The following is a 23,074-nucleotide window of genomic DNA, read 5'->3' as shown; positions in this document are numbered from 1 at the left end:
GGGGAAGGAAGGAAGGAAGGAAGGAAGGAAGGAAGGAAGAAAGAAAGAAAGAAAGAAAGAAAGAAAGAAAGAAAGAAAGAAAGAAAGAAAGAAAGAAGGAAGGAAGGAAAGAAATTGTCTGTGTGCATCTACACAAGCTCACATGCATAGACTCTCTCTTCACTCAGCTTGGACCTTGGGCTCAGATCACCCCATTCCGCCTCCTCCAGGTTTTCATAGAGCAGACAGACTCTTCATCATGTAGCTGGTTGTCTAGAACATTATATACACAAATTCAAATAGTGCATACTCTTGTTTCTGACTTCCTTTCTTTGACATTATATTTGTAAAATCCATGCATATTATTGTAAATATAATTTTTCATGTTACTATGAATAGCATTTTGACGTATGAATATACTACAATACATCTATTTTATTTTTATCCATTTTTGATGGACATTTGAGTAGCTATAAATTCATTAGATACAAAGAAATGTACATTAAAATAATAATCAGCTACATTCTTCATCAAGAAAATGCAAGTTAAAACTGCAATTTTTGTAGTAACATCTCTACTAAAGAATAAATGAGTGAATAAAAAAATAGATAATTGTATATACTATTTGTAACAGTATATACTGACAGAATTTTGTTGGAAAATTTCCTAGCACTTTTCTACCTGTTAAAATTGAGTGCAATCAAAACCTATCAGTCAGCAGTTCTAATCCTACATTACATTCCACAGAAAGATATTTTCTTCAAAGCACCTCTACTAGAAAAGATATTTAATACTATACAGAGGGTTTATTTTTATATTTCCACTTTATCCATCTCTTCTCGCATTTTAAATTAATTTTAGATGGAGCTGGCAGGTGGTGTGGTGGTTGAGGTTCTGGACTCACACGTGGCTGAATGCAGTTTGAGTCCTGGACCTGGTGGCTTGCTTTGTCACTTTTTCTCTCTCTCTCTGGCAAAACTAAATAATAACAAATAAAATAAAATAGATAATTCTTTAATAAAACCATTTTCGGTAGTTAATTTTTTTAGGTTTTGTTATCTGTAAATTGTTTTATTCATAAAGAAAAATCAATATTTTGGTTTTCTGACTTCCCTTGTTCCAGTCAAAAAAGTCTATTCTCATTCTAATTGTAGTTTATCAATAGTTTTCACTTTATCTCTGTTTATAAAAAGTTTGTATTTGGTGTTTGTTACACAGTGTCTATCTGGGACTATACTTTTTTCTTTTGTTTATTATTTTTTCATACAGTGTTCATTCTTGATCTGTACATTCATATATTAAACAAGTTCTATAAGATCTCTATTATTGGGCCAGCAGGTGGCATGGTGGTTAAGGTGCTGGAATTCCCACATGGCTGGCTATGGTTTGCATCCTGGACCTGGCAGCTAGCTTTCTCCCTCTCTCTCTCTTGTCTTTCTCTAGCAAAACTCATGTGAAAAATAATATTAACAATAATAATAACTAAATCTTTTTAAAAAATCTCTATTATTTCTTAAACAATTTTTCTTCTCCATTCTCTCTCGTCTTTCTTAAGGCCTATATTCAAGTTATTCTTTATCATATACTTTAAATATTTTCCAATTCATTTATTTAATACTGTATTCTTTAGCTTTATTTTCCACTCAGCTATTTTTCACTTTAAGACTTAATCTGATATTCATATTCTTTTTTTAGTTGTTGTTTTTATTTTTGTTTTCGTTCTTGCTATAGGGTGAATGTTCTTTCCAGAGGGAAGGATGGAGAGTGTAAGTGAGAGATGAGAGATCATCCCACAGAGGAATGGCCAAATTGCAATTCCTTCTTCTCCATCCTCCTCTCATGATTTTGGTCATGCACACACATGTGCCCAGCATGGTTTTCAAGCTCCCAGGTGTTGGATTCAAGCCCCTGAGTCAGCCAGGTGAGATCCAGTGCCTTAACCTCCATTCCACCTGCTGACCCTATACTTTTACTTTTTTTTTAATTTCAGTAATTATATTTTTATTTCTCACAGACATATATTTAAGTATACTTGTTAGTTCTCAGTAATGTCTCATTGCTACTTACCAACTGTGTACTTTATGTATATGCCATTCATTTAGGATATCTATAATCTATACATATTTTGAAATATGTATTTTGAGGAAAGGGACTAGAACTGTCAGGTTTGGGGGACGACTAGCACAAATAATCTGTATATTGGCATTACAGATTTCAATTTTTTCCCTTTATTCTCATCTGTGACTGTCCTATGTGCCTACATTAGGCAAGTTTTACTCCAGAGAAGATGTGCTTTAGCTCTTGCTGTTAGCATCAATAATTTCAGATCCCTTGAGATGTCCTTGTGTTGTCTCAGCTCGGTTCAGGAGTCTTAAGCTCTCTTTCTGCAGTTTGCAATTTACACCGTGCTGAGGATCCTGGTGGCAGAGATATTGGCATCTGTAATTGAGGAAGGCAAGTTCTCATTGCCTGTGGCTCTGGTTCTAGCTTCCTGTCCTGTTCATGCTTTGTTTCCATCTCAAGAGGTGTGTGTGTGTGTGTGTGTGTGTGTGTGTGTGTGTGTGTACATGCATAAAGAGTAGTCTGTGATGGGATCAGCAGTTGGCGTAATGGCTATGTCGCTGGACTCCCATGTAGTTGAACCCAGGTACAGTCCTGGATGCAGTGGCTTCCTCCTGGGGGGTGATTTCTTGCTTTCTGTCTCTTCTGTCTCTCTCTTTCTGGACAGAGTGCACACGCCCTATAGCAAAAACCTCTCCAAAAAAATAGTAGTCTGTGAATGCTCTTTCTTTCAATTCCAGCAATGTCTCAAAATGTGTGTACATCTTCCCGAAAAACAAGGCTCATAAAACTGTCTTTTAAATAATGCATATAAAATTAAATTAGTTGAGTAATTTAAAGATTATGGAGTGTAGATTTACAGCAAATAACAGGTGGCATATGCTATGACAAAGTCTGTAAAGATTGCTCGTGAAGGGTGGTATGTTGATAAATACTATGCTAGTTCATGCTCATCCCTCCTTCCCAGAGAATGCATTACATGTTTCGTGCATTCTATTTATTCTGCCCTTACTTCCTTACTGCCGATTTTAATTTTTGTGCTATACAAGTCAGTGTCAGAGATGATGACTTAGATTACATTTGAATACCGTAGACCTATCACAATCCATTCTGTAGATAGGGCATTTACTTGTTCAGTTGAATATGAATGACTATTTTCCTGACAGATATATTTTTCATGGAGAGTTTGAAATTATAAATAGATGCTAATCATCTGTGTTTCCCCTACAACCACTCTACAAATTTATATATCTGAGGTTGACTAGAAATGTCTGAGAAATTAAACTCCTTTTCCAGATAATGTTGAGACATATGGCATCGTTCATAATTTGCATGTTGATGACATAAATGGCTCTATATTTTCTGAATGCATGGCCATTGACAGCCTAGAAACTGGACACTGTCATTGGCATGGTTGTGTTAGGCATTACTGACACAGACAGTAAGCTTTGTCTCATAAAAAACTCATCATTTTGATCTATGCCCTTTATCTCTATGCTAATTGTATTACATGGTACATTGATTTATCTCCCTAAGAATAACATACACACATTAGTTTTTAAGAGTTCTAATATAGAGAATGAGCAATCCTACTGTCTGGATTTTGTAATACTTTGTTTTTTTATCATATATTTTATGGTTTGTGATATTCTTTTTTTTTTTTGACAGAGATTTTTGCTATAAGGCACGTGCACTCACCAGACAGACAGAGAGAGACAGAAAGAGAGAAATCACCCCCTAAGGGTGATGGCCACACCACAATCCCTTCTCCTCCATTCTCCTTTTGGGATCTTGGGTACACATGCACATGTGCCCAGCATGAGTTTTAAGCTGCCACCAGGACTCGAACTGCGGTCAACTATGTGGAGTCCAGTGGTGTAACCATTACTCCATCTGCTGGTCCCTGGTTTGTAATATTATAAATCTTGAAATTATTCTATGATGATCAATGTAAAAGAGTTGATAATAAATTTAAAGTGTAAATAATAACATTTTTCTTTTTTTTTTTGGAGAGTTTTTTTTTTTTTTTTCGCTATAGGGCGTGTGCGCTTGCCAGACAGACAGAGAGAGACATAGAGACAGAAAGCGAGAAATCACCCCCCAGGGGGGATGGTCACGCCGCAATCCCTTCTCCTCCATTCTCCTCTCGGGATCTTGGGCACGTACGCACACGCGCCCGGCGTGAGTTTTAAGCCACCAGGTCCGGGACGCGAACCACGGTCGACTACGTGGGAGTCCAGCGACATAGCCATTACGCTAACTGCTGGTTCCCAATAATAACATTTTTGATCAGACTAATATTTTATGAATTTTTTAAAAAATGTTACCATCTCTCATAAATAAAATATACATTGAGCAAAAGTTTTGTCTTCTAGACTAAATTTTTGTCTTCCAGAAAATTTTAAATGCATTATTTTTCCTACACAGTTTTAAAGGTTATTTCCATTCCTAAGTATTATGTTAATAAATTTTATTATTTATTGTGACAAGAGGCATAAATATAATGATTGACATTAAAATGCTGACTCTAAAAATATGAAAGTCTACCACCTATCCAAAATGTAAGGTTGTTTCCATAGATGAATTCCTATTGCGAATATTATAAAAATCTCTTTAAAATAGACTTTAAGTGGGCCTATCTCAGCAGATTGTGTTGGTTGACACTGCTACATAGCAGGAAAAGACCAAAAAGGAGGCCCAGATTCTATTCTCTCCCCACACTAAAAAGTGGGCACAGCTGCACACACCTATAGTCACAGCTAAACTTGAGAGGCTGATGCAGGAAGACCTTTGCCTAAAACAAAAAGAAAAATCTTGCAGCCAGTAAAAAGCTACTAAATTCCCAGATAGGGACCAGCAGGTGACATAATGGTTATGTCGTTGTACTCCCATGTAGTCAATTGTGGTTCAAGTCTTGAACTTGGTAGCTTAAACCTTCCATCAGGTGTATGTACATCTGTGTTCAAGATCCCAAGAGAAGAATGGAGGAGAAGGGATTGTGGCATAGCCTGAAGGATGAGTTCTTGCTTTCTGTCTCTCTTTCTCTGCGTCTTTGGTGAGCACACATGCCCTATAGAAAAAAATCTCCCCCTTCCCCCCAAAAAGCTACTAAATTACCAGGTTTTGTATGATAAATTTAAAAGTTTATAAATCATGTTTTTATGACAATAGTTTCTGCAAAAAGACATAATATCTTTTTGTAATATAAAAGAAAATTCAAGTAGAGCTTTTATGAAATGTATTTTTTTCATATTAGCCTCACTAGATATTTGTAATGTGAACGTATTTTACTGAACTAGTACAGATGAGATATGCATCTTTAAGGACTATACAATGGGTGGGAAAAATATAGTAAACTGAAAGGTGATTCAAAGAGCTTGTGATAATTATGCTAATTATTGATCAATATTAATGAAGAACAAGGTTGATGTGGACAACTTATTTGAATGTCATGATTTTTTTCTTCTTCCTTTTTAGTTTATTTATTTATTTCTCCCACAACTGAGGGAGAGAAATGGCACCTGAAACAGGCGTCATGATCCGCCCTTAGCATTACTAACTGATGTAGGTCTCGGGACATGAACTCAGAACCTCCCTCTGTAGTTGAGCCTCACAGAATGTCTGACTTTCCTGCTGCACAGCTATCCCACCCCTAAATTTTGTATTTCTGAGTTCTCACGTTTCTACTAATGATTATCGTAGAGCCTAACATAAAATGAATAGAATCCAAACAAGATACATTAGGCATTGTGCAGCCATTATTTCTGTCACAGATAGTTGACCAGCTGTTCTCTTGGAAATCATGGTATTTGTAAAGAAAAGACTGTGTAATACATATTATATATAAAAGAGAAAGATTGCTAGCTGTTTTCTGAAATGTCAATTAAATCAGTAAACTTTGTTAATATTTAAACATAAGTTAAAGATTTTTTTAAATATATTATAACGTTTAAAAATAGAGTGTCATCTTTCACTTATTATAACTGGCTTACAAATGTGATTGTGGCAACAGTGTAAATGGCACATAGCAGTTAGGGAAAACATTCATGCTATTGATATTTATATAGCCAGTGCCAGCTATGCCAAGATAATGTAATGTTGAAATAAAAGTTAAAGAAGTAAAAGTGGAAAATAAAATGGTAATGTCAGTATGGTCAAATTCGTGCAAAAGTATAGGTGACAGTATGTTTCTCTCATTTTACGATGTAAAAGAAATGCAAATTCAGGGCTGACAGGTGGCATAGTAGTTAAGAGTACTGGACTCCCATGTGACTGGAAACGGTTCAAGTCCCAGACTGGGTGGCTTGCTTTCTCAATTTCTCTGTCTCTCTCTCACTCTGTCCTTCTCTGTTCATGTTTAAATAAATAATTAAATAATTAAAGTTAGATAAAACACTTCTTCGAAAAAAAAAAAAAAAGAAATGGAAGTTCAATTAAACTAAATGGATAGGTAAATGTCAAGTTAGAAATGCCAGGCAAAATCTTTTACCTCATTGACTTCCACAATATATGAATTTCATAATGATGGAAAAGATAATTTTCTAATTTGTAACTCTGACATTCAAAATTTAATAATTTCCAAATTACTCTAGAAATTATGCTTCTCTTGTATGACACAGGAGAATATTCTTGAGCAGGTAAAGATGATCATTTGGTCTTCTAAAAATAAGTTAACACAAAAGAAATGAGTGGTTTTGTTTTTCAAGCATTCAACCAGTGTGAGATATGTGGGTAAAAGTTTATGAGCATGATGGTGAAAGCATTCAGTTTATTTTCCTACTGTCTTACCACAAGTTATTTTGGAGCTATCTAGGCACCCAGAGGACTTCAGAAGAGCTATCACATACACGCAGTGTGAATTTTAAGCCACCAGGTCCAGGATTCGAACCACAGTCAACTACATGGGAATCCAGTAATGTAACCATTATGCCATCTGCTGCTCCCACTCTTTCAAGTTTCTATAAGAAGTAGCTAACACACACACACACACACACACACACACGTATATCTTTACATGTGTATGTAGGTATCTACTCAAAAACTCAAAGGGAAGATGTATTCTACAAGTTCCTAGTCAAAAGTCCACCCCACCATAAAAAAGTTTTCCATTATTTCAGTAGCATTAAGTTATTATGAAATATCTAAATTAATTATTGATCTAGCTTATTTTTATTTTCAAAGGTAAATTTACTTCCAAGGAAAGAGACAAATGTCACCATAATTCACCTCAGATTTGTGAAATTTATCTCAGATTTGCTTTCATTTCTTATTTTTGAAATACTAATTCACTTGTACAAGTGCATCAGTGCTCAGTTTTTTCTGGTCTTTTTAAAAATTCATTTTCATTTTATTATTTCCTTTTACTTTTAAATGTCAGCTTTGTAGACGATTCTCAACTGATTATTCTCTGTCCTCCCAGAGGGAAAAAAAACAAATCTTAAAAGAATAAAAAGAACTTGTTTATTTCATACGACTTCTTAATATTTCTTCTCTAATGAGGATTCACATCCCTTCCTTTTTTTGAAGGAAAACAATGCGTAACTAGAGAACAGATGGTGTAGCTAGTAACCAAGATGAAGGGCTTTATTCACTAAGCATTTGTGGGCCATTGCTGCCTGTTTCCTCTCACTTTCCGGCATCTTGCCCTCAATTTGCATAGCAGCAGTTCAGATATAGCATAAAATTCTTTGTGCCATTATCATTTGTTGAAAAGCACATTAAAAGGAACTCCAGTTCATGATATAGTTAAAAAAAAAGAAATCCAGGAAGAAAATATTAAGACTCAGCCACATCTAAAAATATAAGAAAGCCATTAACTCTATAAAGGTAACGGCAAGTACAGAGAAGATGAAATTCATACCTAAAAATGTTCGCATTTACCTTTATTTTTAATTAGTAAGAATCCAGATGACAAGTTTTCTGATCTGTGACTGTCTTGAATATACATAGAATCATCCCATTCACTAGAGCTGACTTCAGAAATTATTTTACCTAACTCAGGGCATTACATGTAGTTTTAAATGTTTCTAAAGAATAATGTTGGGAAAAATAAAGAAGATAACGTGACCAGTGAAGCACCTGAGGACAAGAGGAAAATAAAAATGAGCTGAGAGGCTCAATAATAACCCCCATTAAGTTAAATTATGCCAGGACCCCATTAAGGTAAATTATGCCATCCATATTCTATGGATTTGTACACATAATATTGAGTCTCTTCTTAACACGGAGGTTATGTATTCAACATCAGGAGGAATCAAGTATAAATTTACTTTGTATGTTACCAGGATTCCTCTTAGCCTCTAATGACATTATTCAACATGAAATCCTTAACAGTTAAACTTATCTTACACAATCGAATATATACTCTTTCCACAACTCACACTGCTTGCTTAATCTTTAATGTATATGCTAACAAGTTGTTTTAAAAAGACAAGAGAAATTGATGCAAACTGAAAAAGTTAATACAGAAAGAATTAATCTTCTACCAATTTCACCTCCAATCACTCCTTAAAATGCAATTCTCTAAAAGGCTCAATTTTTTAAAGAATTATTTTATTTAACTTTGCTTATTTACATATTTATTTTAATTTGACCAGAGAGGGACAGAGAGTAAGAGAGAGAGAGTGAAAGTGAGAAAGCGAACTACCAGGTCCGAGACTCAAACCACAGTCTGCCATGTGGGAGTCTAGCACCTTTAATCATCATGCTATTTGCTGGCCAAAAGCTTAATTTCTTTTTTTAAGGTTTTTGCCATAGAGCATGTGTAGTTACCAGAGAGAGACAGGGCGAAGGAAATTGAGAAATCACCCTTTGGGGTGATGGTGATGGCCACACCACAATCCCTTCTCCTTCATCCTCCTCTCAGTATTTTGGGTACTCATACACATACCCAGTATGATTTTTCAGCCACTGAGTCTGGGACTTGAACCAACTTTGGCCATGTGGGAATCCAGTGTTTTAACTACCATGCCATCTGTTGGTTCATGAAAGCTTCTATTTTAACTTTCAATGTTGGTTATTTCCATAGCTTCAATTTGTATACTAATAACTTTACTTTGTTTTATCACTTAATACAAAATAAAATCTGATACCTCATTCCAAAAATTTAGGTTGCTTATAAAACTCCTGTTCAGATTCCTTCCTCCATTTCTATAATTATATTGCTAATTTAATTTGCTTTTTTTCTCACAGTCACATCATAATTACACAATGGAACTTTAAGTATGAGATCTCATATCCTTTTCCATCCTTTTCCACCCCCTCCTATAACTTAATTTCTGTTGATGAAATCTTTATCTTTACATTTTCAGGACTTAAAATATTTTAATTTTATTTACAATTTTTAAAGTTTCTTTATTTATTTCTTCCATGAGAAGGAAAAAACATTCCTAACAGAATCTTGATTCTGGCAATCCACCTTCAACCTTCAGCCAGCCCCAAATCATGGGCAAGCATACTCAGGGAAGACTTCAGATTTGCAACTGGTACTGACTTGAAGAACGTTGTCTTTCCCCTCTATGCCACAGCCTGGCCCTTCACTTTATAATAATTTAATAAAGTCTCAGTTGATTGCACAACATTAAAAACCAAAGAACTTTGTTATTACCACATGCAATAGACACTCTGAGACACTGCCCTTATTTTTCTGTCCAGTTGCTTATAGTACAGTCAGATCCCTCTCATTGATCAGGTTTCTCTTGAAATTGCCTCAGTAGTAGAAAACTGACTTTGTTCTTCCAAGGGAGCCTTAGATCACAGACTAAATTAAATGTTGTTGTAAAAGTTCTTATTACTTCATCCAAATCTAGGACAACTCTGTGGAAAAGTTCAAAATTCATCATCTGTTTCTAATGAAACTCAACCTGCTGTGACAAGTGATACCAGAAGTGGCTGGAGAAAACAAGTGCTCAGATGGGATTTTGGTACTGGTCACTACATCTCTCTGGCATAAGGACCGCATAATTAGTGGTGGTGGGCACAGAGCTCCTGTCACAGAAAAGGTAATTTGTAGAAGTTTCAATGGTGATGAACTGAGATGACTCACCTGTGAGAAAGTCAGCTTCTGCAATGCATTAGGAGTTTGAATATTATGGGGCAGTGAAGAAATATAACTACAAGAACAGTAGAATTGTGTAATTATTGCTAAGATCATTTAATGTTTAGAGAAAGGAGAGTATAAAGAGAAGCATGAACAGTAAAATATAGAAAGTAAACTGTGAAACCAGGGTACCTCATTTGTCTTCATATGAAGAGGTCCTCATCTCCTGCATCTAGTAAGTAAAGACAGGATCAGGACTAGAATGTATTGTAAGAGTAGTTGAGAATTAAAGGAAGTTAAAAGTCCAACCCAGACACTTCTTTTAGGCTATAATGAAGACCTAGTTCAAGATGAGCAGGATCCTGAATCATGACAGGGAGCATGGAGAATATACCTAAATCTTGAACCCTTCACTTCTCCTCTCCCCACAACTTGTTTGATGACAACAGGTTTCCACTCATAATCTGCCTCCTCCACCCTTCCTTCCTAGGCATTAGTCCATTAAGTGTAATTAAGTCACAACCGAATGTGGGAAGAAGCACACTGAGTCTGATGGAAGAGATGGGACGATAACATGAAGGAACTGCAAGACCTAGCAAACATACATCATCAGATCTCTGGAGACTATTATATTATTGGCTTCTGAGGGTGTTGAAATAAAAATAAAATATGATTTATTGAGGTAGGAGAACTCTTCCAGGATACAAGACATAACACACTGGCAAAGACACTTTGTGAACAAGCTTCTGGAAGGTTCTAGGAGGCTTTAAAAAGACAATTGTGTACCTTAAGTGAAGTAAAATGCTATAATTTAAAAAATAAATGATTAAAGGAGGGTTTAAAATTTTCAGAGAAGTGGTTGTATTAGATTGGATTAATATATAAGGCCATAAAAATGGCCACAAGATTGTATTCCTGTGGATGACCTGGGAGATAAACCATTTACCCAAGCAATAAGAAAGGTACTGCTAGGAAAGGTATCAGCATTGCTAAAGATAGGACTGATGAAAGAGATACCATCATAAACTAAACTCATTGTTAGCAGTGCTGATAACAGGACCCTGAAACAAAAAAAATACCAGATTGTAATTCAAGTCTCAAAAGCTTTGTGGGCACAAGATCTGATTCAAAACTTTTGAGTTGCAAGTTAGAGAAGCAGTCAAGGTGGTCTGACACACAGTAATAGACCATAGCACATATACAGACAAAATAGGGTAAAAAGAGAATGTCTCAACAGCATCAAAAGTCAGAGCAGACTGAGAGGCTTAAGACTGAGAGTAGGCATTCCAATAAGAAGTCACTAGTCCTCTCTGTTTCTAAATTGGAGCCAATTTTATTATACAGAACTTATTGATGGAATGATAGGTCCTCAGAAGGAAAGACATTGCAATGTCAAGGGAAGTCTACCTAGTTATGAGTCTGACAATTCATGGCCTAAGGGTCATATGAACACTTATTCAGGTACCTTGAAGAAAAAGAGTACTTCAATGTTTTGAGAACTGTTGGACAGAATCAAAGCTTTCATTTAGTCCAGAGGTGAGAAGTCTTTCTATGGCCTTTTGTTAAATAGGAATAAACTGAATCTAAGCATAAATTGTCATGGTGTGGGTCTAGTTCACAGCGAGGTCACTGCTTATGGTCAAGCCACTCAATTTATCTTTGGAATAGACATACATGTTAGTAAGCACAAACCCATATTAAATTACTAAAAGCTATTATAATAAACAAGACCAAATTGAACCCTGCAATTTTTTACTCCTTACCTCTCACCCTCTCCAAAATGGTAAATCAAAAATAATATAATATCATTGGAGAGATGACCGAAATTAAAGTCACAGTTAAAGGGTTAGAAATGCAAATTGATGGTCATCCCTATCACATCTCCATTTAATTTACCAATCTGGTCCTTGCAAAAGCAAATTGTTTTGGATGAGAGTGAACTCTCATCAAGTGAACCAAGCTGCAAATGTACCCACTGTGCCAGTTATGGTGTGTTTGCCGATGCAGATTAACACACTGTTAGGTAAATTGTATGCAGCTGTTTATTTGGCAAAGGAGGTATTTTACATTCATATCAAAAATGGATTTTATTCATTTGCAACAAAGAAGTGGTTGTTTTCCAGGTCTACTTTGACTATCTCAGTCCAAAGAGATCTGGAACCATTTGACATTTCATAGGATTTCACATTGATTCATCCCATTGATGACATCATGACCAGTGAAGCAAGAAATGACTAGCCTTTTGAAGGCCTTGGTAATGCATATGAACTCCAGATGGCAGAAGATAAATTGTAGAAAATGAATGCAAGACCACATTAGTAACAGTTTTTGTTTGGGCCAATGGCCTGAGATATATTGGCTGTTCCCTGAATAGAACATGAGAAAAAGTACAGTTTTTAAAGATCCTACTTCACTTTACATATTCCGAACTTAAAAATACTGTTTGGACTAATGAAAATCGTGACATAAACACTTCTAGCTTTAAATGGAGTCTAGAGCAGGAAAGAGCTGTGTCTAATGTTCAAGTTGTGATAGAAGCAGTCTTGAATCTTGGGGTACAAAATCCATTAGACCCTATGCTGTAGGATATTAGAAGCATAATACTGTATATCGGTAGAGATGTAAAAACTCACCATTGGTAGTTTATAAAGTACCTCAATGGGAGAACTGCAACTCTGAACCAAATATTTATTCAACAATTCAAAGAAATGTACATCGTGGCTTTCCATTGAGCACTTGTAAAGAAAAGAACTTCACAACAGAAGTTGTGATAGTTATGACCTGAGTTCTCTGAAACTAAATGAGTCATTGACAAGTCCAGAAAGAACCAGTTTGAAGGTGAAACTAGTACAGCCAGGATTGAAGCGTTGTATCATCTACCATCGCAATGCTCAGTTTAAAAATATGGTAATAAGACAAATCCTCAATTGGTTGGCTAATAAGTCTATGTAAGCAGAAATGCCTAATGCATGCTAATAATTTCACCAATGAAATATTGAGAGAAAGAAGTAAAGGAAAATGTTCCCAATGGTCAGAGTAACATGTTACATGCCTACTCATGCTCTTTGTGTGAAAAGATGGTTGGAATATACACTCATCAGCAGTTGCCATAACTTGGATCATGCAAGGATCAAACTTGGAAAAGCTATGTTGTAGACAAAATAACAATATCCCAAATGTGTGCAAACCCTAGTCCTGGGAACCTGTAAATAAGTTAGATTTCATGACGAAAGAGACTTTTCAGATATTAAGGTTAAGAACATTGAAAAGGGGAGATTATGTTGGACTATCCAAATGGGAAAATCTTATCAGAGGAATCATATCAATGGAGAGCCCTCTCCAACTTTGGTCAAAAATCGAAAGAAATGAGGGCACCAGCAGTTAGCGTAATGTCTATGTCGGTGGACTCCCATGTAGTCGACCATGGTTCGCGTCCCAGACCCGGTGGCTTAAACTCACGCTGGGCGTGTGTGCGTGCGTGCCCAAGATCCCGAGAGGAGAATGGAAGAGAAGGGATTGCGGCGTGACCATCCCTCCTGGGGGGTGATTTCTCGCTTTCTGTCTCTCTGTCTCTCTCTGTCTGTCTGGCGAGCGCATGCACCCTATAGCGAAAAACCTCTCAAAAAAAAAAAAAAAGAAAGAAAGAAAGAAAGAAATGGCAGTATGAGATCAACTCTGATGAACCTTGCTGCCTTAAGACGGAATAAGAGTATAATACAAGGAAAATGGTTAACTTTAGAAATTATTCAAAATGAATAGTCTCTGTGTCACCTGGAATATGGTCTGCAGTATTATTTCTAGGGGTGGAATGTGCTATCTAAAAAAACTAAAAAACTAAAAACATCATATACACCCAATTCTTCCCACTTTGTAGTGTGGAATAGAAAATGTAACCATTTACCTTCTCTTATTTTGGGGATGATATTCTGGCATGCCCCTTATCAAAAGACCCCCTAAAAACTTTACTGGAGTGGTAGTTCTTTGAATGTCTTATAGAATTTATCTCCCAAGCTTACAAGGCATTTATTTCACAAGATCTCTAACTTGCTAGCTACTTCTTGTTCATATTGGGCAATCAGAGCAAAGTCATTGATGTGCTAACATGATGTAATGATCTACACATTTTCTAGATGGCCCAGATGTCTTCAGACTATATTATGATCAAGAGCAAGAGTACTAACATAGTGGAAAAATCATCAGAGAATATTTGTATCCATTCCAAGTTGATGTAAATTGTTTTCTGCATGTTTTACTTGATGGATGTATAAACTAATGCATTTTCCAAGTCAATGGTCATATACCACGTACATAACCCTTAGCAATGATATCTCAAGTGGCACAAAATCTGCCATAGTGTTTAATTTTACATATATATACTCGACTGAGTCACAGAATGTCTGGATATTGGCTGTTTAATCAGATTTTGGTTAAAGATTTTTTTCAGGGTGTGCCTGTGAGGCTATTTCTGGGTGACATTAACAATTAAATCAAGGAATTGTGTAAAGGAGAATGGAGGGGGTAGTCTTATTTATTGACAGCTCCAACAGGACAATAGGATGGAGAAAGAGAATTCAGTCTCAGTGGTGACTGTGTGAGCTAGAACATTGGTCTTCTTGCCCTTGTGCTGAGACTTATACTTTTTAAAGATCCTAGTTCTATTTAAGGGGTAAAATTATGATGCTCTCAGGATATTTAATAATTTTGTAGAAAGCACTACTAGAAAACCAATATTCTTCCCCTGAGGAGCAAAAGCCTCTTTTTACTAAAACTTTTGAACACTCCTTTAATATAAACAAAAGAAAAATTCAACGACAGCGATAAAAATGCAGCTACATAATAGGAATCAAATAATCATAGTTGAAGTTTATTGAACTCTACAAATAACCTTGTTGTCATGATTTGTGGAAAAACTACACTTGATAGCTAATTTTTCAATTATAAATAGCTCAAATTTATCTAACAGTATTTCTGGTAATACTGATTCCATATCAAAAAACATAATTGTCCTTTAGAGGGACAAGCAGTTAGCGTAACAGCTATGTCACTGGACTCCCACGTAGTCGACCGCAGTTCGCGTACGGGACCTGGTGGCTTAAACTCACGCCGGGCGAGTGTGCATGCATGCCCAGGATCCTGAGAGGAGAATGGAGGAGAAGGTATTGTGGTGTGATCATCTCCCCTGGGGGGTGATTTCTCACTTTCTATCTCTGCGTCTCTCTGTCTGTCTGGCGAGCGCACTCGCCCTATAGCAAAAACCTCTCAAAAAAAAAAAAAAAAAAAAACGTAATTGTCCTTTAAAGCACTGATTTAAGCGTGAAGATGATTTTTTATGCTTTGACACCCTTACTTTTTTCTTTCTTTTTTTTTTTATTTTTACCAATTACTACATCATTGGCCTTGAACATTTGCACCATGATTGTACCAATATTTATGTGGTAGCAAAGGCTTCCTAGATCTAAAGGGGTTTTGGATTACTCTGCAGTTAATGAGTGATGATAGGTGAAGGAGGGATACAAGCAAAAAAGAAAAAAACAATTCAAATTAAGACAATTTTCCAAATTAAATCTTTGTTATATATAAATCTACATGTATATACAAATACGTATAACAAAGATTAATTATCAAGTCTGTATTGGTGTTGATAATTTAAAGAAGCTAACTATCTAGCCTATGGTCTAGTGTAGCATCAAATACTATAAATACTACTAACTTAAAAAGGTAGAAAACAGTACTTTGCTTTATGAGCAACAATTGTATTGATTGGTGTTCATAGTAAACTAAATAAAAGTTCCTTCAAAATAGATTTTTTTCCAGTTCTGCATTATAAGTGCTATAGCACTTGGTATTAGTTAAAGAAATCGTGAACAACTTTATGAATTAAATTTTTTTCAGATATGCATCACCATTGGAGTGACTTGTGATTATGCAATACAATTTGAAGATGTTGCTAACTTTCTCTATCCTTCCTAAAAACATATTTCTTTTTTTTTTTTCTATAGGGCTTGTGTGCTCACCAGAAAGACAGAGAGAGACAGAGAGACAAAAAGCAAGAACACCCCCCCCGGGGGGGGGATGGCTATTCCACAATCCCTTCTCTTCCATTCTCTCAGGATCTTGGGCACACATGCACACGTGCCCGGCGTGAGTTTTTTTTAAGTCACTGGGTCTGGGACTCTAACCATGGTCGATTACATGGGAGTCCAGTGGCATAGCCATTACGCCAACTACTGTACTGTCGAAGAGTAAAGAGACTTTCAGATTGATATTCTTTTTTTTCTTCCTTTGTCTTAACTTTATTTCCTCAATTGGTAAGAGTGGGAGAGAGACAGAGAAATAACATGTAATTCAGTCTAACAGAGTGTCACACTTAACCTCTGTGCCATCACCCAGCCCCCTCAGACTGGTATTCTTTATCCACTGTATCTTACATCATTATACCACAAAGTCATGCAATAGCTTTTAAAAATATAAATCCTGAAATGAGTAGAGATAAATTTAGGTTCAGATATAGATAGGAGAATATATGTGACAAGTTCAGGGAAGCCGCAAATTATGAATAATGGTGCCACCCAAAGTACTTAAAGGTTGAAATGAGTAATACAAATTAAAAAGAGACAACCAGGTATTTTCACTGTATATAATAGCTTGTGACTGGATGATAAATCCTTTATTCCAATAATTAATGTTAATTATTTTTAGAAAAAATCCTAGAGGATTCTTAGTAGACTTCAATCTGTGTGTATCTAAGATCAGGAAAACACTAACTTAGATCTTTTTCAAATTTATTTATGTTTCAAAGTTCCCCATGTGCTCCTAAGAAAAGATCTTGATAGTTGATCTGAAGGCTAGGGCTTTTTAGAAGAAATTTAGTATTCTAACAAGACATTTGTCTTTGTTTAAGGTCATTCTTACAACTTTGAAGAGAGAACATGCTGACAATTTATGAAGCAAATGTCGTCTAACTACCCACAGAATAGGGCAAACTTACATTACCTGTCAAAGCTGCACTGAGAAATCACAGGAGAAGACAACTGTATAGAGAAAGTATCTATGCTCTTTTCATTTTTTCCCTCTATGCCAAATATGCCACTAGAGAATCAGATTACTTCTTTAAATATAAAATTAACAATGAAGACTCTAACAAAGATGTGTAGGTTGCCACTTCAATGTACTTGAAAAAAAACCCTTAGTCTTAAGCATATCAATTTCTGACATTAATCACTTAATTCAACTGGAAATAATAAAGAAAAACTTGAAGCGTATCTTAGATTTAATGTGAGGAAGGACATTTCATGCACCAAGAATAGAACTTCTATTGTAACAAATAATCAATAAATATATTTGACTGACTTGAATAGCTGCATCTATTTAAAAATTAAATGGGCTGTCTTGAATATTACTGAGGTTTCTTATTACTGGAACTATTTTCTTATTACTGGACATAGTAAGGAAATTCTAGGTGATTGTTTTTGAGTTTGGAAGTATAAGGAATTTCTTCATTTAATTAATTTGAATTTAAGCTAGACTGTTTGCTCAACCTTTCCTACCTTAGGAATTACAGATATATTAAAAGCTCAATAATAATGACTACTTACAAGAATTCCTCCATTTGTGATATTATTCTATGACTATATAGAAAGAATGAATATACAGAGAATCATAAATACAGTGGCTACATATGTATATATAATATTATTATAAATATTTAGTGATTTTATTTATAATATCAATATCTATACACTTCAGTGTAACATTCTTGTGCCAATGGACAGGAAAGGATAGATAATTCGTGAAACCAGCTGATGGCATAATTGTTATATTGCTGGAGTCCCACATAGTTGACTGTGGTTCGAGTCCCAGACCTGACAGCTTAAAATCACACCAGGCACAGGAGTGTACAAGCCCCAAATCTTAAGAAGCAAATGGAGGAGGATTGCCATGTTACCAACCCCCTGGGGGGGGTGATTTCTTGCTTTCTGTCTCTGTCTATGTGGCAAGTGCATACACTCTAGAGCAAAAATCTCTTTCTAAAACAAACAAACAAAAAAGAGAATTCAGGGCCAGCGGGTGATGTGATGGTTAAAGCTCTGGACTTCCACATGGACAACCACAGTTCAGGTCCCAGATCCTGCAACTAGAGAGTCGTGCTGGGCATGTCTGCATGCATACCCAAAATTCTGAGAGGAAAATGGAGAAGAGATTGTCGTGTGGTCGTCCCCCTGGGAGGGGGTGATTTTTCACTTTCTCTCTCTCTATCTCTGGTGAGCACATGCACCCATGGAAAAAAACTAAAAAAAAAGTGTGAAAAGGAATAGCTAATTCAGTTCACTTACAGATAATCAAGAATTGTCTGTATATGAGTAAAAAATTATTTGAATTAGGTAAGTCTTTAGAAAGCATTATTCTAATTCTGTAACTTTCTGATGAAGAAAATGATGCACATAAAGCAAGAGCCATGTTCAAGACTTCTAGATAGTTGTAAGAGAATCAGGACTCGACTGATCCCTGGGCCAGTGCTCTTTCCTTTTATAATAATGTTTCCCTGATGAATCAAATGTATTTTTATTACTAACATTCAAATTTTGTTTTGAAAATTTTGAATGAGTAAATCTTTAATGGAAACTGCATTTTTTCATTTAAAATACATTCTATCATATAAATATATTTTGATTTGGATGAAATGAGGCAAGAGACAATACCTAATGAAAAAGGATTGTTATTCCAAAGCTTTTAAAATGGGCCTAGTCTAGATGGCACAGCTCATAGGATTGCAGTGCTGGAAACCACTTGCCAGCCTCGAGTTTGCATCTGCAGGTTTGCTTAAATATGCTGGGACCATGTACTGGGTTGCTTAAGATTCTAAGAACCTGGAAGGAGGGTGGAGAAAGGGAATTATGACGTGATGTGTGAGTCTGTGTCAAGGATGGTTCTTTTCTCTCTCTTCTTCCCTTTCTTTTCTGCACATGTATGTGGTCTCTATCATTAAAAAAATTTTTAAATGAAAAACTAGGTACCAGAAGATGGCATAATGGTTATGCCACCAAACTTCCATGTAATCAATAGTGGTTTGAGTCCCAGACCCAGCAGTTTAAAACTCACACCAGGCGTGTGTGCATGCATGCCGAAAATCCCAAGAGAAGAATGGAGGAGAAGAGACTGTGGTATGGCCATCCCCTTGGATGTGTGTGTGTGTGTGTGTGTGTGTGTGTGTGTGTGTGTCTATCTGATGATTTCTCACTTGCTGTCTCTCTTTGTCTCTGGTGAGCACAGCCCTATAACAAAAATGTCTCTTAAAAAAAAATACTAATAATTATAACTTGAGCTCTGTAGCTCAAAAAGTAGACTTGCAGATTACAAAAGTGACTGGATTCAGTAACTTCACAAGATTTCAAAACATTCCATGATTACATTGCAATGGAAGGAATTTTAATCTCCATGAAAAGCATAAGTGTGAAACAAAGTTCTAATAACTCAGTGGATAATGCAATTAAGACACAGCAGATCACAATTCCTCAAAACCAAAACATGAAAAAAGAGAACAAATATTAGTACCAAGTAATATTTATTAAATATCAAGCTGTGAAGATTGGCAGATCAAATATAAATATAGATGGAATCTTTGATATCTGCTGCCTATTTAAACCACCAAAGGTTCACCATGTGGCTAATAAGTTTTCACAAAATCTTATTAAGGTTTATTATAGTGGAAAGTGACATTTCAAGGTTTTAACAGCTTGGGACTGACTGGACCACTTGGTTCAATTTGGGGCTTATCTGGATTTCACCGTCTTTAGCTCGAATATATTATAGATATCCTGGTGATGTCTTAACTCTTCCTTGTCAGGAAGAATTTTCTTTCAGACTTTTAAATATTTGTGCTTAGGAGCACTCTCTCTCTCTGTTTCTCTCTCACTGGTTGATTGGCTTATTGGCATACTGGCAGAGGGTTGACATGAGTGTGTTCTGAGCTGAAGATTGGTCACCAGAGATGGTAATATAAGTAGTGGCCAGACCAGCCTCGCAAAGAATAAAGCTATGTTAACAAACAGAAAAGAGTAAACTCTTCAAAGACCAAAATGTGAAGGTGAGAGGTCAAGGAACTAAAATAAACCAATGTTTGAAAGAATTGTATAAAAAGTTACCTTGAAAAGATAATTCTAAGTCACCTTTAAGTAATTTTTGCATTGTTTATTCATTACTACCAACTTGGAGTCCAGAGGTTTGCTGGAGTGTCCAATAATGTTGAGCTTCCCAACAGATGTGTGGCTGCCAATGAAGGCATCGCGCATAGGTCAAAGGTGTCATTAAAGTGGCCAAGGATGACCTGCAGCACGGGAGTGGTGAGCCTCTTCACAGTGGCAGCATAGAAGTTCCATGATCACTTCAGCCATGTTTGGACAGGTGTGATCTTGTCTCAGTCTCTCGCTGTGCTCCTCTCACTTCTTGTTATGGGCCTTCCCTCAAATGCCTCTGAGGACATGGAAACCCCCTGAGAATTCAAGGCATGTGCAAATGACCATAAAGACATCCTGGTCTATGGGACATGGCAGCTAATAATGAATGAACAGATGCAACCCTCTTTAGTATACCAGATGGACAGTTGGTGACTGAGCCCCTGTAGTTCACACCATGGGTCAACATGGTGGGATGCAGCACTCCTTCCCTTTTGATTCTCCTGTCTCTTATTTTAACTCCATAATGTCAGTTTCCAAGTAAGCTAACTATCTGCAACTCTTTTTGTCAGTCTTTGAGGGTGTCCCAGTATAAAATAGCCAGTATTTATTTCCCTGTGACTCTCAGTATCCTTCAGTAAGTCTTTAGTTAGCTGAAGCCCTGTTATCAATTACCTACTGAGGGATATAGACCCAACCATTTTCCCCAGTGTGTTGTGAAGATAATGTAACTTTTCAAGTGTATCATGACATGAAAAGGTTCAGAAGTACTGCAACAAACTAAGCAAACAATGACTTGCTTTTTCCTTTTTTTTTTTTATAAAACTATAATTTAAAAAGAACTAACCAAAAAGCACAATTTATACAATTTCATTTCTGAAAACAAAATGTTCTTGGTTATTACTCTATCCAATTACATTACTAATTTAGAGGGTGATAAGGCTAACAGAGTAAGACAAAAGGAAATTGAATGTCTAAGGAGTATGATGATAAAGTGTGATTATGAATAAGGTGACAAGCCACAAAGTAATCATGAAACATTTTGGAGTTTAGCTGAAATGTCATTTGGTATTACCTAATCTTTACCATGTAGAAGAACTATTCAGCCATTTTTTATCATATTCTAAATACTAAAATGAAAGCACTCAGCATTGTTAGTAGACAAGAGCCAAACCATGTAGCATAATCACATCACATCTTGATGCCCTGCTTTCACCATTTACATGAACTCCTGTCACACAATGATTGACCTCAAAAACATAATTTATTAAAAGACCATACTGATGCCTTTTATAAGATCCTCAATGTTGAAAATGGAAAACTATGTATGGTTAATTGTTATTTTCTTGTGTCCAGAAGCTGAAAATAATTACTAAGCCTCCCCCATAGAAGACCACATTCACTTTTATTTTTTTAATCCTATTTCATTTTATATCGACAATTGTAATCTTTGTCACTTTTACCGGATACTTGAGTTATTCGTTCTTTCAGAAATTAAGCACTGAGTAGCATATTGAACAAATAGGGTACCCAACTTCAGGATATTTTTTATTTGCCTAAGTCTTACATGAAATGCAATAATTAGCTAGGTTAATGTTAGCTGTGTAACAAGTTTATTGTCAAATGTATAGTCTATCATATAATATTTTGTTACAAGGTTTTCTGCCAAGATATGTTTTCCTGACCTTCTCCCCATAGTCATTTAGACTGATGGGACTTCAGCCTTCAATGCGTGGCCTCTAAGTTTATAATGATAACCTCCACAAAATCAGGCAGAAAGTGGATAGATCATGGAGCACATGTGAGAGGCTTCCATAGACAGACTTTAGGTCATTGATGTCTTCTATTTCTGCTCTCATGGCATTGACTAAAACTCTGCCCCATGGCTGCAGGTGACAGCAGGGAGGCTAGAAAGTGTAGCCTTGATGTTTGTCCAGGGAAAAGGAAACAGACCGGGTAATTAGCATCCCGAGCTGTGGTAGTAATACATGAAGGGATAAAAAGATCTGCTCTGTGAACAATATGTCCCACCCAGTTGACATTCCCTAGGTTTCTTAAAAAATAAATAAATAAAATAAAAACAAAAAGCCTTCTCCAAACTCAAATTTTTTAGAACACACTTTGGAAGTTATTGCATTAAAAATGTACACATTTTCTCTGCAGTCCCATTCTGGGAACTCTACACTATAAAAATAAAAACATAATTCAAAAACAATTTCATTACAAATGTACCCATTGATCTAAGAACCATGTTTCTAGAACTCCATACTAGAGAAACAAAAGCAATATTTTTAACTATTGCATTAAACATGTACTTACTGTCTCGGCAATTCAATTTCTAGGATGCTATAACAAAAATAAAAGAATATCATATTGAAACTTTTGTTCTTAACAATTCATTCTTTAGAAGTTCTTCAAAAGTATTATTTGCAGTAGCAAAGGCAAAGGCAAAAACAAATAAAAACACAACTGGAAAGAGAATAAAATTTGTTCAGCAAGAAAGTGGTAAGAGAAGGACTGCATAAGTACTTCAAGTTAGAGAAATATTAGGCAGCTATTCCTTGGCACTAAATCTAGAATGAGTTTAGGAATTACCACAATGTATGGATAGGTAAGAAGAGAAAGATATTCACCATTAGGTATAACACAAGCTCATTTTCCTAAAGCAAAAACAAATATTTCTGAACATCAAGGCATGGCTGTAAGAGTCGTAATATAAAGGGTGTGAGGTATCCGTGTGTTCAGTATTTTGCACTCATCATTTGTCCTTATTGGAGTCAGATAAATACTGGAATAGGAAAACATAAAGACCAATGGTTTATGT

This window comes from Tupaia chinensis, unplaced genomic scaffold (genome assembly GCF_000334495.1).
Source record: "Tupaia chinensis unplaced genomic scaffold, TupChi_1.0 Scaffold000281_1, whole genome shotgun sequence".
Taxonomy (NCBI): Eukaryota; Metazoa; Chordata; class Mammalia; order Scandentia; family Tupaiidae; genus Tupaia; species Tupaia belangeri.
Note: the sequence above shows the minus strand (reverse complement) of the source record.